Raw genomic sequence first — 20082 nt, forward strand, 5'->3', positions numbered from 1 at the left:
TCTATGTGCCCTGGGTGCCAGCTGAGTGAGAGTACAAATCTTGCAGCCACCAACGTGGCAGAAAAGGGTTGGGTTTTAGGTGGAAATGTTTGATCTGTCCATGTTGCAGTTTGGGCCTTTTCCTGTTGCGGGTGCAAGGCCTGCTCACACAAGTAGAATAATATTTTAATTGGAAAATGTGGGGGAACAGCGGATGGTAGGAAATTTGTGAGTCACCATAGATTCCAGAATGTTCCTTCACAGAAATGGGAGGAAAAAATGTGTTTTCTATGCACAATTTGAGATTTGTAGTGGCTTCTGGGTAAAAACATCTCAGAACCACAGACGTCACACCATCCTGAACACACCTGTGTGTGTAGTTTTCAGAATACCTGTGTATGGTAGGACTTCCTGCATGACAGATGAACTAGAGCCCAAAATCCACATCTACTCATGTTGTAAAAAAAGCATCTAATCTTCTGGGTAAAATTTGATACCTTCAGGTCCCATTTTGCGATGTATTGTAGTGCAGGTGCTAGCCCCAGGCTCACAAGTGGGATACCAGTTTCATTAGGAGTTGTGTGGAAACACAGAATAATAGAACATTTGTTATTATCAATTGCATTTATCTGTATTCGTACCTTCCAAATGTATGCCATTGTGCAAGAGAAAATAAAATTTCCTAAATGGCTTCCCAATCATATGCCAGTATGACTGCCCACAAGTTCAGAGATGATCAAATATCCACTGCTCTGAAAGACAGCATCTGGTGTAGATTTCAGAAATTCAAAAGTTTCTTATTATCCTTTTTTCACTCATTTAATTTTACCATTTGAACTGCCCCATACTCGGTGCACAATGAAAAACAATTGTAAGGTGCAGCTTGTCACAAATGGCTGTTTTTCCACTCATTTTACATATTCTTTTATTTCAACACTAAGGGGCCTATTTGTGAGAGGCTTGTGCCACTGTTGCATTACGTTTAGTGACAGAATGGCAACCCAAGAATTTCAACCGTATCTATCAGGCCACGCAAAGCCACTTTTCATGGTTTTTAATAGCCTCATAGATATGGAGCAAGGCAAGCCAGTACAAAGCACTGCATTGCATTAGTCTTCATTAGGGATTCATTCCATGGGTGTTCCATGGGTGTTGCAGTCAGTGTACGGAGGTAGCAACAAGCACCGCAGCAGTAACCACCAACAGCCAGGCGGAAGACAATGTACCGCCCAAAATATTACAACTGGCCTATCCGCCACCTTTTCTGGGGCGGTACCAATGACATCAAAAGCATGGCAGAAACAGTACATAGAAGGCAAGACGCAGGGAAGAACCATGACGACATGGAGCCCGAACTGCAGGTGTTCCTTATGCTGGTCAACCTCCTCCTACACCAGGAATACTAACACCAGCGACGACCACCACGGTGAGTACTGCCGCCTAGCACACAGGGGAGGGGAGAGGAAAAAGAGTGACACACACACACGCAACACCCCCACCCCCAGCACCATACACACAAACAGATGCAGTAACATTACATATTCACCCCATACTCCTCAGGAATAATGCAAGGACAAAATGATTTGAAGAAAGTGAGTGTAATACAATAAAATACTAGAAAGACGTCCTCAAAAATCAAAACAGTATTTACTGAAATAAAATGTAGGGAAACTGCCCAGTCCATAATGTCCATGGGCCACAGGGCCATATCACATAGGCCAAGGCCCCGCATGACTCCTGCCTCAATGCGGAGAGAACACTGCTGGGGCATCAGGTCGAAAATACACAGGCACCTCAGGGGGAAGGGAAAGGGGGGGCACCTCAGCCAAAAGATGGTAGAACGCCACTGCATCTGGAGGGGCCTACATGCCCTCGGCGATGTCCTGGGGAGTGAGTGCAAGGCCACAATCTCTCAAGTGGGTGGTTTGCCCACTGCTTGCTCCTGGGGAGTGCAAGGCCACAGTCTCTCTAGTGGGTGGTTTGCCCACTGCTTGGTCCTGGGGCCTGCAAGGCCACAGTCTCTCAAGTGGGTGGTTTGCCAACTGCTTGGTCCTGGGGGGATGCAAGACCACAGTCTCTCAAGTGGGTGCTTTGCCTATTGCTTGGTGCTGGGGAGTGCAAGGCCGCAGTCTCTCTAGTGGATGCCTTCTTCCACTGGTTCCTTGAGGGGGCCTTGCGCCCAATGTGCTTCATCCTGGCAAGGAGGGGGTGAGTGGATGCCTTCTTCCATTGGTTCTGGAGGGGGCATTGCACCCAGTGTGCTTCATCCTGGCAAGAAGGGGGTGAGTGGATGCCTTCTTCCACTGGTTCTGGAGTGGGCCTTGTGCCCGGTGATGCAGCACATGGGGAGTGCAAGGTCACAGTCTCTCACCTGAGTGTCATACCCATGAGATTTGCAGTGGGCAGGATGCATGACACTCCATCAAGGGAGGACTACAGTCCATCTTCCGGCGGTGACGGCTGTACAGTGGTGGCAGTGCTCGTGCTGGTGGTGGTGCTGCCAGTGGTGGGGGGAGGCTCCAAACTTTCCCTTGCAGCCTCGGACGGCTTTCCACTGGGGGTGCTGCTGCTGCTATTGGTGCTGGTGGCAGTGCTGCTGGCGGTGCTGGTGTCGGGGATGCCAGTGTTGGGGGGAGGCTACAGCCCTTCCCCTGCAGCCTCAGACCGCTGCCCACTGGGGCTGCTGCCAGTGGTGTTGGTGGCAGTGATGGTGGCAGTGCTGCCAGTAGTGGGGGGAGGCTCCAGCCCTTCCCCTGCAGCCCTGGATGGCTGAAGCGCCATGGTTGATGGTGGGGGCTCAGATCCTGTCACAGCACCAGGCCTCCTGTCCCTCCTGCCTGCAGGGGCAGGCCCTTTGTCCTTGCCATTGGCAGTTGGTGGTGCCTCCTTGCCCTTGGCAGCTGGTGGTGCATCCTTGCCCTTGGCAGCTGGTGGTGCATCCTTGCCCTTGGTAGCTGGTGGTCCCTTCTTGCACTTGGCATCTGGTGGTTGTTCCTTGCCCTTGCCCTTTCCAGCTGGTGCAGGCACACTGCCAGTGCTGATGGGTTTCTCCTTGGAGACTCTCACATCTGCAGTAGCTGCCAAAACTACAGTGGCCGTGGACTGAGTGGCTGAGGTGCTGGCCTGGGTTCTGCCCATCCTGGCCCGAAGTGAAGGACAGGGGGGAGGGGTAGGGAAGGGGTCAAGGGTGGAGAGCAAAAGCTTTTTAGGGACACTGGGGCAGGAAGAAGGTGAAGGTTTGGGAGTGGAGGAAGAGGGATAGTAGGAGGTGTCTGTCTGCTGTGTTTGGGTGCAGGTGCATGGGCTGGATGCTGTTGTGAGGTGGCTGGCTATTGGGTGTCTGAGTGTTTGTGTTTGTGTATTTTGGCAGGAGGGGGCATAGACACAGTGAGAGAGGACACAGGGGACGTGTGCATGGATGTGGGGGTGGTGACTGCCAGTGAGGGATGCATACTGATGGGTGTGATGGTGGTATTGTATTAGGATGTAGTGCATGCAGGTGTGAGTGGAGACGCTACTAGGAGGGAGGTGGAGGTCAAGGATGAGGGGGACACAGTGGAGGCAGTGGATGTTGGTATGTCTGCTTCTGGATGGTGTTTGTGTGAGTGCCTGAGTCATTATGTGTTGTGCTTGTGTTTGCCTGAGACACTCCTGTGTGTTGTCTTGGGTGCATGGTGGTCTGATTGTGTGCTTGGGATAGGTTGGGGTTCAGGGGAATGGGACGGGGTAGAGGAAGTTCAAGGGTGGAGGCTAGAGACTGGGACAATGGCTGCCATCAGGGAGGAGGCCCAAGCCTGTAATGATCTCCTTTGGGCCACCATGCCAGAGTGAATGCCCTCAAGGAATGCATTTGTATGTTGCAAATGCCCTGCTAGGCCCTGGATGGCATTCACTATTGTTGACTGCCCAACAGAGATGGATTGCAGTAGCTCCATAGCCTCCTCACTCAGGGCAGCAGGGCTAACTGGGGAAGGGCCTGTGGTGTGTGGGGCGAAGGAGATGCCCACCCTCCTGGGTGAGCGGGCACAGGAAACACATGGAGGGGCTTCTGGGAGGGCGGTGCTGCCATGGGTGTGGCGACTGTACCTGTAGTTGGAGTGGGCACAGAGGTGTCCACCACCAGCAGGGAGCTTCATTCGGAGGAGGTATCACTGTCTGAACTGTCCCTCCAGACTCCGCCGTGGTGTTCCCCTCGTCCTCTGTCCCACTGGTGCCCTCACGGTTGGTGGATTCGGCCTCCAGCCCCATGTGAGATGCAGTTCCCTTCATCGTCGGTGCCTCTGCTCCTCCGCCAGATGGTGTTGATGCACAGAAGGACAGGGTGACAAAACAAAAAGGGGGGGAAGAGCCAGAGGATCGCTTGGTCAGTGCCAGCAACAACACCTCCGTTGGTGTACACAACACACAGGGGACAGCCCTATGCAGTGGGCGATGCAGTACCAGTCACCAGTCACAATGCTAGTCACCAGGCCAGGGACAGGAATACCTAACACCAATTGCAATGTACCTGAGACCCACAGATCACTGCCCAGTAGTAGATGCCCAATAGCATGTTTGGGGCTGGAGTGCATCAGCCCCTGCCCAACATGGACCCTACCCTACAATGTCTGGCCTGGCCTAGGGACACCCAAAGGCATACATCCCCCACCCAGCGACCACCCCACCACGTGCAATTCACAGATTTGGAAACTGTACTCACCCCCTTGTGGCTGCTGTGATGCCATCAAGCGCCCATCCAGCTCCGGATAGGCCACCGCCAGTATGCTGAACATCAGGGGGGGTCAGGGTTCAACGGGCACCCCTTCCTTTTTGGGAGGCCACCACCAGCTGGGCCTACGCCGTCTTTCTTGCCCACCATCTCAGGTCCTCCCACTGTTTGCAACAATGGGTGCTCTTCCTGCCGTAGTCTCCCAGGGTCTGCACTGCACGTCCTTGATGATGGCACGCCATATACCCTTTTTCTGATGGGTGCTGACCTGCTGAGAAATGAAAATAGAAAAAGGGATCAGTCATAGCGTCCGGCCTCTTACACCAATGGTCCACCATATCCCTCCCATCCCCTTATGCACATACATTGCCCATCATACATGCAGCACGCTGCCCAGGACCCCTTAACTACCCCTCACTTACACGAGGCCTTCACACACAGTACTCCATGCATTCATGCCCCATGCATCGTGCTCACAGTGTACTCACCTGTTTGTTTGGAGGCCCATACAGCAATCGGTAGTGGCGTAGGACCCCATCCACCAGTTTCTCCAACTCTGCAGTGGTGAAGGCAGGGGCCCTTCCCCCAGTAACTCGAGCCATGGTCGGTTAACGACACAGGTCACATTAGCACTTGCAGTGCAGGTCCTTGCCTGTTGAAGGTCAGGTAGAAAGTGAGTGAACAGATAGAAAATGACGGTCACGTCCACGGCAGTGAGTACCGTCGCTGCTGGTGTACATCAGCATTGGCCACTGAAACCCATAGGGCCCAATGAAAACCAATGAGGAGTTGCACAGCGGTCCTCGACCGCCTCCCGCAATGGTGCACAACATCAGCTGCATTACCTCATTCCCACCTGTCCCTCCACACAGGGTAGGCGGACCCCATTTCAGGGGGGGACAGGCCATGGCACCTAACTGCGTCACAGCAGATATAAGCACATTTTGTGACTAAACATCAACATACTGTTTCTGTCACAACATGCAATACATTGTACATTGAGGAAATGTTGAAAACTAACCAGATGCTCATACAACCACTGAGGATGATTAAAAGATGGAGACATCCCCCCTGTGTACAGGCCCCTGGTGGACTTGGCAACAATGGAGGACAGGCACATTATCATCACCTACAGACTTCCAAGAGCTGTGTGCCCAATTGGAGCCAGACCTGATCTCAGGTATCCGTCAGCCCACTGGGATCACCCCTCTTGTGCAAGCCTGATCTGTGCTCCATTTCTTGGCAAGTGGCTCCTTCCAAGTGACAGTGGCCATGGCAGCAGGAATGTCCCAGCCAATGTTCTCAAACGTGCTGACCATGGTGTTGTCTGCCCTGATGAAACACATGCACAGCTACATCATATTCCCCCAGGAGGAGGATTTGGCCACAGTGAAAGCTGACTTCTATGCAATGGGACTTATCTCCAACATTGTTGGGGCAATTGATGGTACACATATTGCCTTTGTCCCCCCCAGGAGAAATGAATAGGTGATCAGAAATCGAAAGAGCTTTCACTCAATGAATGTGCAGATAGTGTGCCTGGCGGAACAGTACATCTCCTATGTGAATGCAAAGTATCCTGAGTCTGTGCATGATGTCTATATCCTGAGGAATAGCAGCATCCCATATGTGATGGCTCAACTCCAGAGGCACAGAGTGTGGCTAATAGGTGAGCCCATGTTCCTCACCCAGTGTATGTTGCTATATTGGTGTGGCGTTGGCCCTAAGGGTAAGTGTCTGGCTAACAGGTACCCATCGATATTTGCAGGTGACTCTGGTTACCCCAACCTCTCATGGCTAGTGACCCAAGTGAGGAATCCAGGACAAGGGCAGAGGAACATTACAATGAGGCACATGGGTGAACAAGAAGGATTATAGAGCGAACCTTTGGCCTCCTGAAGACCAGGTTTCGGTGCCTCCATCTAACAGGTGGGTCACTGTGCTACTCACCCAAGAAGGTATGCCAGATCATCGTGGCAGGTTGCATGTTGCACAACCTTGCCTTGAGACGCCAGGTGCCTTTTCTGCAGGAGGATGAGGCTGGAGATGGGCGTGTGACAGCATTGGAGCCTGTGGACAGCGAAGAAGAGGAGGCAGAGGATGAGGATGTGGACAACAGAAGATCTTTCATTCAACAGTACTTCCAGTGACACACAGGTAAGACACTGTAACTTCACCTTTCATTGCAGTTTTGTGTTGTAAATTTTCACTGGCAGGCTGCTGTTCCCACTACCATGGCCACTTACTGTACCCTTTGACATGTCTATTCACAGATATGTGTGCCCTACTCAGGCTCCTGGTGTATTGACTGCAGCACAATACAGGTCATACCTATGTATACATTACTGCACAGTCTACTTGCAATGTCTACAGATTGTTTAAGGAATACATGCTTAAATCATTTGACATACTACATACTTGTATTTTTTCAAAGGGCGTTTATATATTTGCTGAAAATGTAAAGGGGATGTGCAGTGGGCTTGGGTGATGGTGGAGGAGAGTCCAAGATAGAGTCCATTCTATTTGTATCATTGGTGCATTGTCCAAGGGGGCATAGGAAGTGAAGCAATGGCAGTTCAAGGTGGACAGTGTAACAGAGTGGGGCACAAGGGTCAGGAGAGTCTTATTTCCTGGTGGGGGTCTTGGCAATAGGCTCTGGCTTCTGCCTGGATCGCAGGGACCATTTGCGGGGTGGTTCTCCTTCTGCAGGGGGAGGAGAGCTAGTGGCCTGTTGTTCCTTTGGTGGGGCCTCCTGTCCACTAGCTTCAGCAGAGGTGGAGGGCTGTTCATCTGTGTGGCTAGTGGCAGAGGCCCGTTGGTGTGCCACTGCCTCCCTCATGGTGTTGGCCATGTCTGCCAGCACCCCTGCAATGGTGACCATGGTGGTGTGACTGTCCCTCAGTTCCTCTCTGATCCCCAGGTACTGTCCCTCCTGCAGCCACTGGGTCTCCTGCAACTTGGCCAGTATCTGCCCCATCGTCTACTGGGAATGGTGGTATGCTCCTAGGATGTTGGTGAGTGCCCTGTGGAAAGTCAGTTCCCTTGGCCTGTCCTCCCCCTGTCGCACAGCAGTCCTCCCAGCTTCCCTGTTGTCCTATGCCTCTGTCCCCTGAACCGTGTGCCCACTGCCACTGACCCAGGTCCCTGATCGTACTGTTTTTGTGGGGTTGCCTGGGGTCCCTGTAGTGGTGGACACACTGCTGATGGCCATGTCATGGGGACAGAGGTATGGGCCCACTGGGTGGGTGCTGTGGTGCTGTTGCCTGAGGGGGAGGCTCTGTGGTGGTACGTGACTGTGCCTGGGTAACCAACTGTCTGGAGGTCCCTTATGGGACAGGTTGATCATCCAAATCCAGGCGAGCAGAGCTGCTGTCATCACTGTGAACCTCTTCGGGGGGGGGCTGTTTGTTGCTGGCACCTCGTCTCGAGTGACATTGGGTGTGGGACCTGTGGGGATGTAAATGCAGTATTAATGTTTCTGCGTGTGACATCTTGTGCATGGGTGTGTTGCCCTGTATGGTTGTGAGTGCCCTGACAGCTTTGCCTTGTGTGAGTAGTTATTGTGTTGGCTAGGTGGCTCTCTCTAATGTGCGTGCTGTGGTGATGGGTGTCCATGCAGGGCTATGAGTGATTCTGCTCACCAATCTATGTATCTTGGGCAAATTAAGCACCTGTTTCGACAAGCAATACCTGAATAACCTTTAATGGCTCACATCTAATCACAACGCCCTTGACCTCTGTCAAAAAGTCACTATATTGTTTCACTCCGCTGACCACACTCTCAAAGCAATCAAAGCAATGGGTGCGCAAAAAGGTCTGATCTCACTGACATTTACTACCAGAAATGACCTCAGCTTTCCATTGCTTTACCTTTTCTAACATTCTCCTTCACAAATATTAAGAGCAGACCATGAAAAAATCTCAACCTGGATGCATTTTGGTTAGAACAGTCTAGTTAACTTCAGCTGGACCTTCTGGTGGCTGCTAATCAATTGCACAAATGTCTCTCTGATATTCTCAGCATTGTGGCTCCCCTCAAAAACTTCACAAAGCCAATAACATTACTGGGAACTGAGTTAATACATCAAGAAGTAGAACCACAAAAAAACAAAACTAGAGTCCTTGAAAGACAGTAAATAACCAATATATTCCACTACTTACAGCTCATTTCAGGCTCAAAGTACCAAATTTAGGGGCTCTTCAATATCAGCTCTAAATTAAATAACCAGAATGATAACTCAAATAGCAAACACTACTCTCTGGAGATCACAAACACATTTTCTGTTTACTTCACTGAAGAAGCTAACAATCTGATATCCACTTCCAATAGAGAAATCCAGTGATGACCCTTTCATGCATATTCCACATTCCAAAATTACTCATACAAAACTCTATGTCAAACGTACTCTCCGTAAGAGAAACCATTTAACTAATTACGGTTTTGCCAGATCACCATCTCACACATGCCCTCAAATATAATCAAAATATATCCACGGATCACCTGCTATAATTCCGGCAAAGGAGGAATAATGTCCTTGTCCCCTAAACAAGAAAATTCCAAAACAAACTAAAAACGTCTTACATTAAGCCAGGACATAAAACGGTAGCACTTGAGGCTCCTTAACCAGACAATCCCAAACCTAGAACTACCATTCGATCTCTATACGTCGTACCACGGACAGTGCTTTCAGGCAAAAGACACATGGATGGTGTAGAATCACCTGACACTCAAGTCCTTAAACACAGAGATCCTTACTTGTGGACTGTGGCGTAATCTTGATTCCACACAATCTAGTGAAAGAAAATAGGACTGACCAGGACGAATCTGCAGAAGAACCTATGATCATGGACTTCGATTTCTCACATGTTAAACGAGTGAATAAAATGTCTTCTACACCATAACAGTCCTATTTTCTTGCAAATTAATAATTCGCGGACAAGCTCATTTTCGACAGTGTTTTTCTGCTTTTTACTTTTTCATCCTGTGCAAACTCAATACTATCCACACACATCGTAGAAATCAAGTTTTATAGCCTTTATAGTTATCGAACTATAAAAGCAACCTTTAATTTTAATTGCTGGTCTGGCACATCATAAATTGACTGTAAATGAAACAGGAGGATTACAGCAGCAAACAGTTTGCATTAGGGCAGGCTTAAGAAATTCGGTTATGTTAGCCGTCAATAGTCCATGTTTATGCAAAACGAAAGGTATAATTTAACCTTTGTTTTTGATACTTTGCAATTTTCTTTTTAAATGATAACAAAGTAGATGAACGATAAACTAACATGTATCAAGTAACGTGGATGCAAAGTAGTTTTTTTTTGTAAAAGACATATTCCATGCCACTACATACAACCTAGATTGCTATGGCGGTAATGTCATATTGAAATAGAAAAAGCGTACACCTATTTCACTTGTTTTGGGTCGTATTAAATTTTCCATATGTTTAGATGCATTTCAGTTTTTAAAAAAGCTAGGATTTCTCAAACAATTTCAAGAATGTGCAAAGAACCACTCTCCAGCAGGGAAGGGCAGAATAACATCCTTCACACTTCGCAAGGATACTAATGAAAAAATGAACAAATCTCGTTCCCATCTTTTCAGCTTGATTAGCATCATGCTGATCTGTTTAGGTTGTTACAAAATTATGTGAACTGGCTGAGTTTAAAATTATCCTGAGGCGAGAAGCGGAGCTGGTATAATTTCACTCCAGCAGTGTCGCAGAATGCACATTGCTCGCATTCTGTATGCTTAGTACCAAAGACTTAGACCCCAGTAGAGATTTGTGTGTGTATGAAAATACAAATATGTTGAGAGCATTTTCTGGTTGACATGTCACTGGTAAATCTGATTAATTCACTTGCTGAAACATTGGGAGACGATCTCTATTTATTCCAATTTTTAGCCAACATTGGTTAAATGAATGTTGCTACGATTTGAAGGGCTCCGAGCAAAACATCATAAATAGAGCTTGTTTTGGCAGCTTGCAGTAAGTGGAGCCACACAGGTGACACATTAACACATCAAGGCTACTTCCTAATCTCGCTCTGTGACAGTTACAGGATGATTAGTGGGTGTAGGACATGCTCTTCTTCCTAAAAATGTAGCATCTAATTTAGAGTTTGGTGGATGGTTTACTCCGCACCACAAATGTTTACTGTTGTTTTAATTTGCATCTACTGGCTTGGCCAACAGCATGTGCAGGGAGGGGCGGGCTGCACCATGGGAGATAGGGGGAGGAAGAGTGGAGTGCACTAACTACACATGTGTGTTTGGCTGGCTGTCCTAGGCCCATCAAACACACATGTGCACTTAGGTTTCTCCAACCCAGCTGTGTTACACAGCCGGGTTGGAGAAACTGCACAGACTCCCATACAGTGTCTGAGTGGCAGACCAAGCTGCTTAGACCAATCCTGGCACTGCTCTCATGTTAGGCTTAGCATGAGAGCAGCATCAGGATTGCATGGGGAGCCAGTGCTGGTGTCCCATGTACAGCTGGGACACCAGAAGAGCAGAGGAGTGAGGCGGCAGGTGGAAGCATCGGGACAGGTACTTTTTAAAAATTATTATAATTTTTTTTAATTTCACCTGCCCCTCCTCTTGAAAATTGCAGCGGTAGCCACTGATGTGCATGCCAGTTTTTCTACAGCAACGAATGACAATGTCCACTTCTGTCATGCAGAAACTTCACCTGAATTAAACTCAAATGATTATAAAGACATGACAGTTTGGTATGTTGAGCAAATACATGAATTCACCTGAGGCATGTTAACATGCTGGCTCAATGACATTACAGAATGCTTCTCTGTTTAGTTTCAGAAACATGTTAAAAATGTATGGAAGAATGCAATGTGAATACATGAGTAAGAGGAAAAACAATCAGTCATCCAATCTTCATTATATTTCACATGGAATCACATGCATGGGTTTTCTCCTCATCGCCTTCTGACATTCAGCCACTCCTCCTCAACAGAGGATTAGCAGAACAAACACTGAGTCATATTTCAAATAGCACACAAACAGCATCCTCAAGATGTGCCACAGATTATGCATGCTTCTTTACTTCCCTGAAAGAGTATGGGAGAAAATGTTTGCTTGTTGTATGGTGCTTAATATCACATTTCAATAGGGAATACATTAGGATGTCATGATGCAGTCCACCCTAATACAGCTGTCAGAGTTGAGCCAGTTACCATTAGATATGCTACTTATGTTTACAATCAATTGTGCCCTAATACATTTTACCCCGTGGGACACACAAGAATACACTATTCATACGCATGGTTGAAGTCATATGTGCATATTCTAGGCTACCGAGGACTATGTTTAATGGCAAACATTTATATCTGCATTGTGCAAGGTCCAGCACAATGTAATGACACATTTTAGTGAGTAGATTCACCATGCTTTCAACAATTTTGAGTGTTGGGTTTACATTGCCATTTTCTCCAAATATCCCTGTGGGAGGAAGACCATGTCAACACATTCAAATTAACCCCTGACACCTCTAATACTATGAAATCATGGCACTTGATACATCACATGTTGACAGATGGCCCATTATTTATGTTTTCCCTCAGTGGGCAATATTCAGGCAGGGGAAGATGATCAGGCTACTCCTGCACACCGCAAAACCTTGACTGTAGGGTGTGTAGCAACTAGCATTGTGAAGGAGGAGAACAATTTAAATGGAGAGAAGTAAACACCAAAGAAGAGCCACTGTACCCTAGAGGCTGGGAAGATCATCAACAAATTGTTTCTATGATTGGGCACTGAGGGAGAGATGATGAACCTCTACACTGCTAAGGGTATGGAGGGCAGTGAGGCGAGTTGTTCTATTGTCTAGGGAGGATCAATTGTGGTGTGGGGAGGGCATTATAAGACCTCAGATGTAGCCACTTCTCTCATGTGGCCTTAACCCCCAAGTGCTGTCTACAACAGGACCATCTGTGACTTTACACCCCTGAGCCTCAGCTGTTGGGGTCTTTGGTTGACAGTCAGGTTACCCCCTGTTCAAGCAAGGACCCTCACTCTAGTCAGGGTAAAAGAGAATCACCCTCAGCTAACCCCTGCTTACCCCCTTGGTAGCTTGCCAGAACAGTAGGCTTAACTTCAGAGTGCTAGGTGTAAAGTGTAGGAAAGTACCATCTTGCCTGGCATGTTACCCCCATATTTCACTGTATATATGTTGTTTTAGTTGTATGTGTCACTGGGACCCTGCCAGCCAGGGCCCCAGTGCTCAGAAGTGTGCCCTGTATGTGTTACCTGTGTTATGACTAACTGTCTCACTGAGGCTCTGCTAATCAGAACCTCAGTGGTTATGCTCTCTCATTTCTTTCCAAATTGTCACTAACAGGCTAGTGACCAATTTTACCAATTTACATTGGCATACTGGAAGACCCTTATAATTCCCTAGTATATGGTACTGAGGTACCCAGGGTATTGGGGTTCCAGGAGATCCCTATGGGCTGCAGCATTTCTTTTGCCACCCATAAGGACCTCTGACAATTCTTACACAGGCCTGTCACTGCAGCCTGAGTGAAATAACGTCCACGTTATTTCACAGCCATTTTACACTGCACTTAAGTAACTTATAAGTCACCTATATGTCTAACCTTTACCTGGTAAAGGTTGGGTGCTAAGTTACTTAGTGTGTGGGCACCCTGGCCAATTCCCCGGACTTTGTTACACGCGTGCACTACATATAGGTCACTACCTATGTGTAGCTTCACAATGGTAACTCCGAATATGGCCATGTAACATGTCTAAGATCATGGAATTGCCCCACCAATGCCATCCTGGTATTGGGGAGACAATCCCATGATTCCCCGGGTCTCTAGCACAGACCCGGGTACTGCCAAACTGCCTTTCCCGGGGTTTCACTGCAGCTGCTGCTGCTGCCAACCCCTCAGACAGGTTTCTGCCCTCCTGGGGTCCAGCCAGGCTTGGCCCAGGAAGGCAGAACAAAGGACTTCCTCAGAGAGAGGGTATTACACCCTCTCCCTTTGGAATAAGGTGTCAGGGCTGGGGAGGAGTAGCCTCCCCCAGCCTCTGGAAATGCTTTGATGGGCACAGATGGTGCCCATCCCTGCATAAGCCAGTCTACACCGGTTCAGGGATCCCTCAGCCCTGCTCTGGCGCGAAACTGGACAAAGGAAAGGGGAGTGACCACTCCCCTGACCTGCACCTCCCCTGGGAGGTACCCAGAGCTCCTCCAGTGTGCTCCAGACCTCTGCCCTCTTGGAAACAGAGGTTCTGCTGGCACACTGGACTGCTCTGAGTGGCCAGGGCCAGAAGGTGATGTCAGAGACTCCTTCTGATAGGCTCCTTCAGGTGTTGCTAGCCTATCCTCTCTCCTAGGTAGCCAAACCTCCTTTTCTGGCTATTTAGGGTCTCTGCTTTGGGGAATTCCTTAGATAACGAATGCAAGAGCTCATCAGAGTTCCTCTGCATCTCTCTCTTCACCTTCTGCCAAGGAATCGACTGCTGACCGCACTGGAAGCCTGCAAAACTGCAACAAAGTAGCAATGACGACAACTGCGACACTGTAACGCTGATCCAGCCGCCTTCTCAACTGTTTTCCTGGTGGTGCATGCTGTGGGGGTAGTCTGCCTCCTCTCTGCACTAGAAGCTCCGAAGAAATCTCCCGTGGGTCGACTGAATCTTCCCCCTGCAACCGCAGGCACCAAAGAACTGCATCACCGGTCCTCTGGGTCTCCTCTCAGCACGACGAGCGAGGTCCCTTGAACTCAGCAACTCTGTCCAAGTGACTCCCACAGTCCAGTGACTCTTCAGTCCAAGTTTGGTGGAGGTAAGTCCTTGCCTCCCCACGCCAGACTGCATTGCTGAGAACCGCGTGTTTTGCAGCTACACCCGCTCCTGTGCACTCACCGAGGATTTGCTTTGTGCACAGCCAAGCCTGGGTCCCCGGCACTCTAACCTGCATTGCACGACTTCCTGAGTTGTCCTCCGGCGGCGTGGGACTCTTTTGTGCAACTTCGGGTGAGCACCGATTCACTCCACTTCGTAGTGCCTGTTCCAGCACTTCTGTGGGTGCTGCTTGCTTCTCTTGCTGGACGCCCCCTCTGTCCCCTCACGCAATTGATGACATCCTGGTCCCTCCTGGGCCACAGCAGCATCCAAAAACCTTAACCGCGACCTTTGCAGCTAGCAAGGCTTGTTTGTGGTCTTTCTGCGGGAAAACACTTCTGCACAACTCTTCACGACGTGGGACATCCATCCTCCAAAGGGGAAGTTTCTAGCCCTTGTCGTTCATGCAGAATCCTCAGCTTCTACCATCCGGTGGCAGCTTCTTTGCATCCACAGCTGGCATTTCCTGGGCATCTGCCCACTCCCGACTTGATAGTGACTTTTGGACTTGGTCCCCTTGTTCCACAGGTACCCTTGTCTGGAAATCCATTGTTGTTGCATTGCTGGTGTTGGTCTTTCCTGCAGAATTCCCCTATCACGACTTCTGTGCTCTTTGGGGAACTTAGGTGCACTTTGCACCCACTTTTCAGGGTCTTGGGGTGGGCTATTTTTGTAACCCTCACTGTTTTCTTACAGTCCCAGCAACCCTCTACGAGGTCACATAGGTTTGGGGTCCATTCGTGGTTCGCATTCCACTTCTAGAGTATATGGTTTGTGTTGCCCCTATCCCTATGTGCCCCCATTGCATTCTATTGTGACTATACATTGTTTGCACTGTTTTCTATTGCTATTACTGCATATTTTGGTATTGTGTACATATATCTTGTGTATATTTGCTATCCTCATACTGAGGGTACTCACTGAGATACTTTTGGCATATTGTCATAAAAATAAAGTACCTTTATTTTTAGTATATCTGTGTATTGTGTTTTCTTATGATATTGTGCATATGACACTAGTGGTATTGTAGGAGCTTCACTCGTCTCCTAGTTCAGCCTAAGCTGCTCTGCTAAGCTACCTTTTCTATCAGCCTAAGCTGCTAGACACCCCTATACACTAATAAGGGATACCTGGGCCTGGTGCAAGGTGTAAGTACCCCTTGGTACTCACTACAAGCCAGTCCAGCCTCCTACAGTAAAGTATTTGTACCAACACACACAGTAACTTAAAGAAAACACTACAAAATGACACAACACCAGTTTAGAAAAAAATAGGAAATATTTATCTAAACAAAACAAGACCAAAACGATAAAAATCTGACATACACAAGTCAAGTTATGAATTTTTAAAGATTAAGCTCAAAAATAGCGCTTAGAAACACAAAATGCTTCGATGAGGTGTTAACATGGTGTCGTGACTGAGTCGTTCCCAACAAGCCGACACCAGCGGCGCCAGACACGGAGTCGCGTAGACCCCCAAGTACAGTACCTTTGGTGAAGAGTGAAAACAAGTCGATGCACGAAGTTGGGGATCGCGGCGTCTGTGTGAAATGTTGAATACGCTCACTTCGAGCAGCGTCAGTCACGACGTGCTGCGGAAACTTCCACGGAGTCGCGGACTTCAGCGGGGCCGCAGCAGCATTGGGCCTGCGAATGTCGTCGCGTTCCAGTGAAGATCACGGAGTCGGTTGCAGGCGGCGTCGCTGGATTCAGCAGCGGCGTCAGTCCAAAGTCATCCGAAGTCAATATCCTTGGATTTCCACCAGCTTTCCTTTCAAGGGCCCAGGGACTGGATAGGGCACCACTTGTCAGAGCAGGAGTCCCTCCAGAGACTCCAGGTGCTGGCAGAGAGAAGTCTTTGCTGTCCCTGAGACTTCAAACAACAGGAGGCAAGCTCTAAATCAAGCCCTTGGAGGTTTCTTCACAAGATGGAATGCCTACAAAGTCCAGTCTTTACCCTCTTACTCTGGCAGAAGCAGCAACTGCAGGATAGCTCCACAAAGCACAGTCACAAGCAGGGGAGCACTTCTCCTGAGCTCTTCAGCTCTTCTCGAGGCAGAGGTTCCTCTTGAGGTCCAGAAGTGTTCTAAAGTCTGTGGTTTTGGGTGCCCTTCTTATACCCAATTTCCACTTTGAAGTAGGCCTACTTCAAAGTAAAGTCTCTTTTGAATGTGAAATCCTGCCTTGCCCAGGCCAGGCCCCGTACACTCACCAGGGGGTCGGAGACAGCATTGTGTGAGGACAGGCACAGCCCTTTCAGGTATAAGTGACCAATACTCCCCTCCCTACTAGCACAGATGGCTCATCAGGAAATGTAGACTACACCCCAGCTCCCTTTGTGTCACTGTCTAGTGTGAGGTGCAACCAGCCCAACTGTCAAACTGACCCAGACAGGAAATCCACAAACAGGCAGAGTCACAGAAATGGTATAAGCACAAAATGCTCACTTTCTCAAAGTGGCATTTTCAAACGCACAATCTTAAAATCAACTTTACTAAAATATGTATTTTTAAATTGTGAGCTCAGAGACCCCAAACTCCACATGTCCATCCGCTTCCAAAGGGAATCTACACTTTAATCAGATTTAGAGGTAGCCCCCATTTTAACCTATGAGAGGGATAGGCCTTGCAACAGTGAAAAACAAATTTAGCAATATTTCGCTGTCAGGACATATAAAACACATTACTATATGTCCTACCTTAATCAAACACTGCACCCTGCCCTTGGGGCAACCTAGGGCCTACCTTAGGGGTGTCTGACATGTAAGAAAAGGGAAGGTGTAGGACTGGCAAGTGGGTACACTTGCCAAGTCGAATTTACAGTTAAAACTGCACACACAGACACTGCAGTGGCAGATCTGAGACATGATTACAGAGCTACTTATGTGGGTGGCACAACCAATGCTGCAGGCCCACTAGTAGTATTTGATTTACATGCCCTGGCACCTCTAGTGCACTATACTAGGAACTTACTAGTAAATCAAATATGCCAATCATGGCTAAACCAATTACATACAATTTACACAGAGAGCATATGCACTTTAGCACTGGTTAGAAGTGGTAAAGTGCTCAGAGTTCAAAAGCCAACAGCAACAGGTCAGAAACAAATAGGAGGCAGGAGGCAAAAAGATCGGGCATGATCCTGTATTAGCAAAAAAGTCCAACAGAGGGTATATGCACTCTTGAGCTCCCCCCAGCCTTCTATATGTAGCTGCAGCAGTTGTAAATCCAAGGAGGGTTATCTCATCAATTTCATCAGTCTTCCTGGTAAGAAGTCTGTCACCAAATACACGCCTCAGAGAACATTGTTTGATCTGTTTTTCTATTCTTTATTTCCTTTTTTCTTTTGCCTTTTTTCTTCATTTCTATTTTCTTTCTCGGGCTTTTCTTTAGTTTCTTTCTCCCTTTTCCTTTCTGACCCTCTTTTCTGTCTCTTCTTTTCCTTTGATTGTTTGTTTGTTTCATTATCTCTGTTGGTCTCTTTTCTTTCCTTTGTGTCTTTTTTGCTTCCTTTTCTTCATTCTTTTTTATCTTTTTTTGTTGCTTCCTTCTTTTTGTTTCCCTTTGTTTCATTCCTCCTTCTCACCTTTGCACCTCTGTTCTGTTTCTTCTCTGGTGTTCTTCCTTCTTTCATTAATTGTTTGATTTCTTTCATTACTTTTTACCCTTCCTTCTTTCCATTCTTCCTCCTTCCTTCCTCTCCTTGCATCCTTGCTATCCATTGATGCTTCCTTTATCTCATGTCTTACCTCTATCTTCACTATCATTCTTTCCTTCCTCTTTTTTCCTTCCTCCCTCCTTTTCATCTGTCTTCCCTTTCTTCCTTCTTCTATGTTTTATATATGTTGTTTTTCTTTATGTACTTTTCTCCTCTCACATTCTGTTTCTTCTTTTTATTTCCACCCCTTCTTCTTTCCTTATCCTTTATTTATTTTCTCTTCTGTTACTTTTTTACCCTTTTTCTCCTTCCCCCTTCTTTTTCTCCTTCCTCTCTCCTTCTTTCTTGAAAAGTACTAAACTTCCTAAATTAATAAAGCATTATGTTGTCATTCATTATTAGCTCAGGGGTTTTCCCATGGACATGAGGATGGGGGCAGATGTATGTAAACATGATTTCTTGTAGAGCACTAAGACGTCTTGCTTCACCTTTCTGAATGCCTTAGGGTCTCTTATATACTTACCCATGAAACCTATACCGTTCCTGCCACCAGTAATTTGTAATCTTGAGTCATTAATGTTGGACCTATTTCTGGACAACAACCAATGCACTCATGTGCAATTAGCTAGATGAGTGTTGTATTTTGTGCCCTAGCATGTATAACAAAAATACTGCCATTCAATGTATTGCATGAAAGAAACCACTAACACTAGAGAAACACTCACCTCTGAGAGAAAGTACAAATGGACAAAACTGTTTTTTGGGGACCCAAAAAGTAAACTTTCCACAAACAGCTTTGTCGCTCTGTATCAACTGAATCATGACTGGGTGCTCTAGAACGGCAGAGGTTGAAATGATTGTTATTTCTGTACCCTTATCTAAGTTATAATAGTTCAAAATACTTTTCATTGATCAGACGTAGCTCTGACCATAGAAAAGGTTGAGGACATCTATTCTAGACTATCCCCCTTTTGGTTGCAGAAATTCTGCTAAATGCTACCGGGCTTGTTGGTGGCATCATGCAATATGCAGGTGATGCCCTAACACATACCTGCCTCATGAGCCCAAATCTCAGCTGTACTGTGGCACCATGCATCTTCAACATTTATGCCAGAGGCACCTGCTTTTCCACCTGTGGCAATTAATTATTTGGTACCTTCTCAGGGATCCCTGGGCAGAACTGTAGCAGCCGGTGGGCCATCTTTTGTGGGGTACGAGCGCCACCCTGATTACCAATAAAACATTTCCATCCACTTGATTTCATTGTCTTCCTGTTGTAGTCTGTTTCCTTTACTTCTGTAATTGTGATTGGGACAATTCTGACTCTTTGAGTTCACCGTTGTGGAGCGTCCTTGTGTGGCTGCATAGTGCAGGATTTTTCTGGAGTTCGTCCCATTTGTTGCTACATATATTGGGAGCTGCATTGGCTTATCATTCTTTTTCATTTGATGGCATCTAGTTACACTTTTTGTATTGTAGATAATAGAGCACTTACTATCTGATATCACCGTGATGATTCTGCTCCTATCTTTATAATCAACATTAAATGAAGCCAGGTGTGACATTTATGTCCTATTGACCATCTGATATAAAGATTAAAGAAAATGAGCAACAACACCAAATCCCATGAATGTTCCGATGGGCCTTTCTAGTCTATTAGGAACCTCACAGGTGATGGGCAGAGATGCAGGGATAAGGTAAAAAAGTCTCACTTGTATCCCCACTGTGTTTCTTTTTTATCAGGGTAATGTGTTCTGAAAGTAGTACCACATAATAATGTTAATTTAGTGATAATAATGCTACCATATACAGTATGTATACATTGGTTTAAATCTGTAATTTAAAGTGGATAATGTAATTTCCCAA

This window comes from Pleurodeles waltl, chromosome 8 (genome assembly GCF_031143425.1).
Source record: "Pleurodeles waltl isolate 20211129_DDA chromosome 8, aPleWal1.hap1.20221129, whole genome shotgun sequence".
NCBI classification, from domain to species: domain Eukaryota; kingdom Metazoa; phylum Chordata; class Amphibia; order Caudata; family Salamandridae; genus Pleurodeles; species Pleurodeles waltl.